This window comes from Diadema antillarum, unplaced genomic scaffold (assembly GCF_040938485.1).
Source record: "Diadema antillarum isolate AM-2024a unplaced genomic scaffold, OU_Dant_1.0 scf00000040, whole genome shotgun sequence".
Classification (NCBI taxonomy): domain Eukaryota; kingdom Metazoa; phylum Echinodermata; class Echinoidea; order Diadematoida; family Diadematidae; genus Diadema; species Diadema antillarum.
Genome location: NW_027270929.1, coordinates 2,753,708 through 2,761,338, shown reverse-complemented (window position 1 = coordinate 2,761,338; position 7,631 = coordinate 2,753,708).

Sequence of the window (7,631 nt, the reverse complement as noted above, 5' to 3'; positions counted from 1 at the left end):
TAACTCCATTTTGGGGGCGTTACAATTAGTGGCTGATTTCAATCTTATGTAGTCTGCTCACACCCAGTAAACTTTAGGAGGCAAAGACCTGTTGGAATCCGATTCTTATAATTATACAAGTCACAGCGGAGAGAACATCATATAGGGTTCTGATCCCAAACTGCCACGATGAAGCTCCTTCTGTTTCCCGCCTTTTTTGCGCTCGTTTCGGCTGTCCGCTACGATGGGTAAGTATATACCATCATAAAACTGTACGTTATCTGTCTCTCTTAGCACTTTTTTCCGTCACTGGCCTGCAAAATTATGTGACTTATACTCTTGTCTTTTGCAGGATGTTGATTTGTGGCTTCAGTTCTCTCTCTTTTCTTCGATTTATGATTCTGCTTCGCCCTTTTCATTCTTTTTCTTTCTACTTTCTCTCTTTTTTCCTTCTTGTTGACAATCCCTCTTCTCCTCTTCGACTCAGTCCCTAAGGTCAAGGTGGACTTTAAATCTAATCATTATGATAAGATGGGGTGAGGTTGCATTTAACTCAACAGGCAACAGTTAGTAGGGCTAGGGGGAAGGGGATAATAGTAAAGCAATGAGATAACTTGAAAAATTAAATTAGATGAATTCATAAATAAATTCATAAATAAATAAACAAATAAATAGATAAGTAAATTCAATTTTATAATGAGAAATCTCTTATGTATCCTTGTTGACGTCAAAAAGACTCTAATATAATCATTTGTAGGGCCTACATGTAGGTCTACATGCGGTTCATTGCAAATCCAGTGCTCGTAGAAAGAAAAAACACGTAACGATTTATGATATGATAGGTAGAGCCCCTACTCTTTCATTTCGTTTAGGTCTCACAATAAAAAAGAATTGATCTTTCCCAGTCCCATCGCTTTGTGTTACCAAAAATACCAGAATAATACGGGGAAAATTCTTTTGTCTGATATATCATATCATTTCCCGAATTTCACTGTCGTCCCGGTCACCTCTAAACCCATTATTAGTTCCACTAAAGAAACATTTAGGAAAACAACACCTGAAAATTTACAAAATTTGAAGAATAGTTTACACGAAGAAATTTGGACTGATATGACTGTCAAGATGCTGATTCATTGTTTGATATATTTTATGAAAATTTTGAAGTCCTGTTTAAGCCCCCGTTCCACTATGCCGTTCTCGCTACGATTTGACAATTTTCTCAGATCGGGAAGGATCGGGTAAAACCTGAGCCGATCTGGACACAGTACGATGTTAGAACGCTCTAAGTACGCTGCAGTTACGACTACCAAGTGCTTGCTACGCTCTTACTACGATGATCGGGAATTAGACATTGCGATCTCTGCCGCTGCCGGTACGCTTTAGAACGATGTAGCTACGCTGTTAGTGCGATGTTGCCGATGTTATCCGATCAATGCACGCTGTATCTACGCTCTGAACGATCTATACGATCTTATCACGCTGTTACCCCCGTTCAGAGAGCTGAAAAGTGCCCGATGTGCCCCGATGTACCCCGATTCGACTGTGGGTCAGCAGTCAGTCAACTTATTAGCATGCAGAACCGAAGAAATATACTGTGGACCTCGAAGATTCATTCTTCTTTTTTTTACTTTTGATTTTCAAAGTTGTTGTTGCTTCGTTATTCTCACTACTCTTTCTTCATCAGCGAGCCCATGCTTCTGTGCCTCCAGTGCCCTGGTTATGACCCACCATTTCCCTCTCCTCTCCCCCCCCCCCCCCCTTGTCCACCTCGGACTTACTACCTTCTTCACTACTATATCTTTCTATCCTCTCATCAAGTTTTTCCTTACAAGAGAGCCGCCATGTGTTTGTTAATGTGCGTCCGTATGTGTGCATGTATGTGTGTATTACTCTGTCTGGTTTTTTTTTGCTACCGCTTAGGGAAATTTGTTGTTGTTGTTTGCAATTATATATTTTTCTCTATGAGGGGACTGCATTCTAATACTACAAGCTCTGCTTTTTAGCAGTCCCCTCCATTTCCAGCAATATTTTGTATGCATTTACCACAGTGACGTAACTGTTATTTGTATCTCTGTTGATAATTTGCTGTATCTCTTTTACAATGTTATTCTGTTCATCGCATTGTGGTACTGATTTCATGACGTCTGTGTATATGAGCGTTTCTTTGTATTTTTTATTATTTGTTTGTTGGAAGTGAAATAAATCAACTTGAACTTGAACTTGAAGAGCCTCTTCGACTCACGGTTCTTTTGCAGCAATGCATTGTATAAACAAAGACGTGCTGATTTTTCAAAGGATTTTTCTTGATGTCCTTGCTTTTATAGTCCGTCTTCCTCCAGTTGTAGATGATTTCATATTCTTCAAAATTCTGCTATGTCCTCTTCCTCCTCTTTCAGCATCACGTGCAGTCTCTCTTTCTTCGCCTTTTGGGTAGCTGCTTCGCTTCTTTCTTCTCTTCTTTTTCTTCATCTCTTCTTCTTCTTCGAAAATTACAGCTAAAATTACTACCGTTCTTGTTCCGATGTTACTACGCTCAGAAAGACATTGTTACGCTCATCCCGCTGCGTTTACGCCGTCATTACGCTCTCCCCGCTGCGTTTTCGCTGTCACTACGCTCTCCCCGCTTGCCGTACGATTAAAAATATGTCAATTTTGATCGGGGAGATCGGGAAGAAATTTTGAACCGGTTCAAAATTTCTTCCCGATCTGAAAAACTGCCCGCTCCAACCCCGACCTCCACACGCTCCTGCTACGATGCTTCCGATCCCCGTACGCTTTTGCCGCTCTCTCCCGATCTGCTGGATCGGGACAGATCGGGGTCCAAATCGTGATAGTGGAACGGGGGCTTTAGATAGATATGTTCCATTAGTGAAAGTTAAACAGTTTGGTTAAAAAAAAAACCATTACAGACTTCCGTGGATAACAAACTCTCTTTTACGATCCATAAATCGAAAAAAAAATAACTTATATTACGCGGAGAGAATTAAACGTACTGAACAATCTCGTCGTATACACTGTGTATGAAAACATCATCACAAGATTATTGCGTAATGAAAAAAAAGTTTTATATGGATCTGACATTCCTTTTAGAACATGATATGAATTAGACTTGAAAATTGATAAATAGTGCTATTCATAAAAATAATGACAAACCCCGAGTAACAAATATTAAGTTGGATGATGTTGAAATTACAGACCCTGTGTTGATATCCAATACATTTAATAATTACTGTTCCCAGGTTGGACATGACCTTGCTAAAAATCTTCACACATCTCAAAAGAAATTCATTGAATTTCTTGCATTACCCAACTCTTAGTCATTTTCTTTGATCCTATCACTAGTTTAGTAATAAAAGATATTATGAATTTAGAAATAAAAATTGTGGACCCGATGGTATCAATAATGTTATTACAAAGAATATTAGTAAGTACTGTCGAACCTTAAACTCATATTTTTAATTTATCATTTAATAATGGTGTTGTTCCATTGGAAATGAAAATCGCCAAAGTGATCCCAATTTATAAGAAAGGTAATAAAGAAGATATTTGTTATTACAGACCAGTTTCTATGCTGTTTCCGATTTCTAAATTATTAGAAAAAAAATTGTATATTGTACTGGACTCCTTAAATGTTTTGCTTTGATGATATTATTTTTCACTTTCAATGCGGATTCCGTAAAGAGCACAACACATCTCAAGCCTTTCTATCCTTTGTTGAAAAAGTCGCCAGCTGTAGACAAATCATACAGTGGGAGTTTTCCTTGACTTCTCCAAGGCCTTCGATACCATCGATCATGAAATATACTTCTTTATAAATTATGTCACTATGGTAGCCGTAGGAAGGCCTTGGAGTGGTTCAGGAGCTACCTTACTCATCGCAAACAATTTGTGTCTTTATTCTGGTCAAGGTTCCATAAAGAGATCAGTCAGATGCGGTGTTCCTCAAGGCAGTTTAATGGGACCTCTTCTGCTTAAAACGTATAAAAATGAAATGATAAATGTTTCTCATATTTCATCTCTCTTGTTGTTTGCAGATGATTCAAACGTTTTTGTTTGTTTTTTTCACATTCGGATCCCCACATTTTGGTGGATACCTGAAATTCAGAACTTCAAAAGTTACTTTATCGGATAAGATCAAACAAATTGTCTTTGAATCTTCTTAAAACTAAGTGTATGTTATTTAGTAAGTCTTTGAATAGCCTTCCTTTATAATAATATAGTCTTTAGGTGATACTGTTGTAGATGTAGTTTCATCAACGAAGTTAACGAAGTTCCTTGGATTGACAATTGATAATAAACTTTTGTGGAAGACACATATTGATACTATTTGTCATACAATATCTTGTATTATTATCCATACAGAGGATTTTTAGAGCCCAAATACAAGTGTTATTTTGTCGACGCACCTCATAACCTCCGACCCACTTGGAAAGTCTGTTGAACTCGACCAATATTTTTTGCCGAGGCGACCAATATCTAAAATATTGGACGGCAAGAGGGGGATTCCCAAAAGTTTTTTATAAACTGCACCGTGATTGGTTGAGATATAATATACGAGATGACCTGAAATATGAAGTAAAAACGTCTCTGATTGGTCAATCACGAATTAACTAAAATATCGTTTCTTCTAAAATTCTGTGTTTATGCAAACAAATTTCATATATCAATAAGTTGAAATTATTTTTCATACAATTTTTCAAAATGTCACTTTCATAACAGGACATTAAATTTAGGTTTGATGAAAACAAGTTGCATTTTTTGTGCATGCAGGCGACGGTATAACGATTGATCTGCTCAGCGCTACACTGCTAGATAGCCCGCGCGCGATATACATAATATAGCCGGCCGCTGCCGCTTGCATTTGCATGCATGTTACAGTACAAAGTACGTTATGTGTTTAGTACTACTACTAGTACTAAGTATACAGTAGGACTACAGTACTAGTAATTTGATCTTTCACGATCTACGGTAGATGTGACGTGAATTGTGTCTCAGATCTCGGATACAAATACATCTAATTCTGGTCTAAACTCGGCCTAACAGTAACATGACGGCTACCTTGGATACATAGATCACTGTTTTATCAGGGATTGAAGTGGATTAACTTGCACTGAAGAGTGTACATGTACCATACTCCATGTAAGGATCAAGTATAGTAGGAGACCATACAGCACTCGGAGACAAAAAGGGTAGGCCTAAGTGAAACATTCTTTGCTAAAATCCTCTGTAGGATAATAATGATAATATTGGATGCCCTATTTTCGGTTAATACAAGGAAATATTGGACTCGCTAAGCAAAATATTGGACTCGTCTTCGACTCGTCCAATATTTGTGCATAGCTCGTCCAATATTTCCTTGTATTAATCTCAAGGCCATCCAATATTATATAAACAGTGGTGTCATTGATAAAGTTAAGTTTTATTTTCCCATTCCCACCCTCCTTATGCTATATTCCACTTTGATTCTCTTAATTACTGTATAGCTTGGGGAAATACGCACTCACTGCAATCTTGATAGACTGTTATGTCTCCAGAAAAAAAGTCCTTCGTATAATTTGCAATGTATCTTGGAGATCTCAAACAGACGTCTTATTTTTTGAAAATGAGATTCTAAAGGTAATTCATCTTTATAGTTATCATCTTGGTCAATTTATGTATAAATTTAGTAATAATTTATTACCTCTAACTTTTACTGGGACGTTCGTGAAAAACGCCTCCTTCCACAGATACCCAACTCGTCATTCTAATGAATTTCATTTGCCTTTAACAAGGACTATTATCTACTCAATCCACATTAACTTTGGTTGGACCAGAATTTTGGAATAGACTTAGTGATAATTCAAAACGGCCTGATTTTGAATTATTTAAAAGTCAAGTTAAATATGTTTTTTTTATAGATATTTATAAAGATTCATTTGACCGTTATCATTAAATATATCTATTTTTCATATTGAAATCAGAAAATGATAAATTTTATGATTGTAGAAGTACTGGAATATTCACTTTTATTTTTTCTTTCATAATATGCGTATGGCTCAGCGGCTCCGTTCACTCTTCACTTCTTGTCTCCGCAACGACGCTGTTCTTTCTTTCTTCTATTTTCTAACCATGTTATCTCTTCTTCTTCATCTCTCTGTCATTTCTTTCCTGTTCTATTCTCTGCATGATAGCGACTTAGTGTTTGGATTTGTCTGGGTGTTTTGTCTGGGACTAGTTAGGTTTTTAATCGTAGTTTGTGTAATTCATTTTGTAAATTTAATTTCAAAGTAGAAGATCAATGACGTAATTCATAGTAATATACATAATTGTTTTACTATGTTTGGGGGAATGCACCCTACATCTACATCTACATCTACACCCCATCTCCTGCATTTTCTAAACTTCAAACTGCTCTTTTTTCGCTTTTTTTTCTCACCCTATCATTTGTTTATCCATAAATATCATTTATCATATTTCGTAATGTTGACACATACATGTACTTATGTTTTATCAGGGAGGTGTAAGAAAAGGAGAGACAACTCTTGCTCTCCTTTGAAGGATGCGCGGCACCGCCGAGAAGTTATGCGCTTAACTACAGGTGGAAATCAGGTGCTTTGACAAAAGAGAGCATCAATAATCGGGACTAGCGCTCTCACATCTAGAAATACTTGCCCCTAATGCATTTCGCTCTTCTCTTTCAATGTGATGGCAACAATGAATTTGTGCACCTTGAATTGGAGCAGCGAATCAAAATGCAGTGTAAAACTGACAATTTTAACAGCAAATAGTTTAAAAGCACGCTGGAGCACGCTTTAGCGGAGTACTTTATTTGAAAGATCAAAATATCCCAGATTAAAGGATAGAAAACTAACATGAGGAAATGTGCCCATTATAGAAAAATATTAGGTTTTTTAGAGGGCCTAAGATTCAATTCATTTCGATTTGCGCATTACGAAGAAACTAGACATACATGTTTATAATATTGAATTCTTTCCTAAACTACTCTTAATCATTTCGAGTATTTCATTCAAAATTGTACGGGGAAATAAAGCTTGTAATTCAACGAAAGGTGAAATGCGTTCTTCGTCTCCGAACTTCGCCTTGCAACTAGAGCGGTGCAGAGCATAACTTCAAAGCGTATAGTGGAATGCTAGACATCCATTGTAACGCTTTGAACCCAAACATGTGTATGCATGAATTATGAAGAGTTGTCTCTCCTTTTCTTACACCTCCCTGGTTTTATTGAAAGAAAAAAGAATGTATTATGTATTTATGTTGGAGATGGAAAAATAAATGAATAAATGAACAAATGAAAATTCTTGGAAAAAAATTAGAACTTATCATCAACTGCTGCTGAAAAGGATGCAGTCCTATAATGTTTATGCAAGAATGATGTTCCTCATTCATGGACTGGGCATGCTTTGTTTTTATTACGATTGATTCATTGATTTAAGATATTTAGTAAAACCAACAACCATGATTATGCATAAACAGCTCATAGGAGGATATTATTCGGCGCTCAGGATTTAACAAAAAAAAAAATGCATCATGATTTATACCCACAGAAGCAGACAAAATAGAAGAAATTAAAACTTACGTATACATTTTACGAGCCTCGGACGACATCTGTTTCTGTGTAGAGTCAGAAAAGACATGCAATTCCAATTCCATGC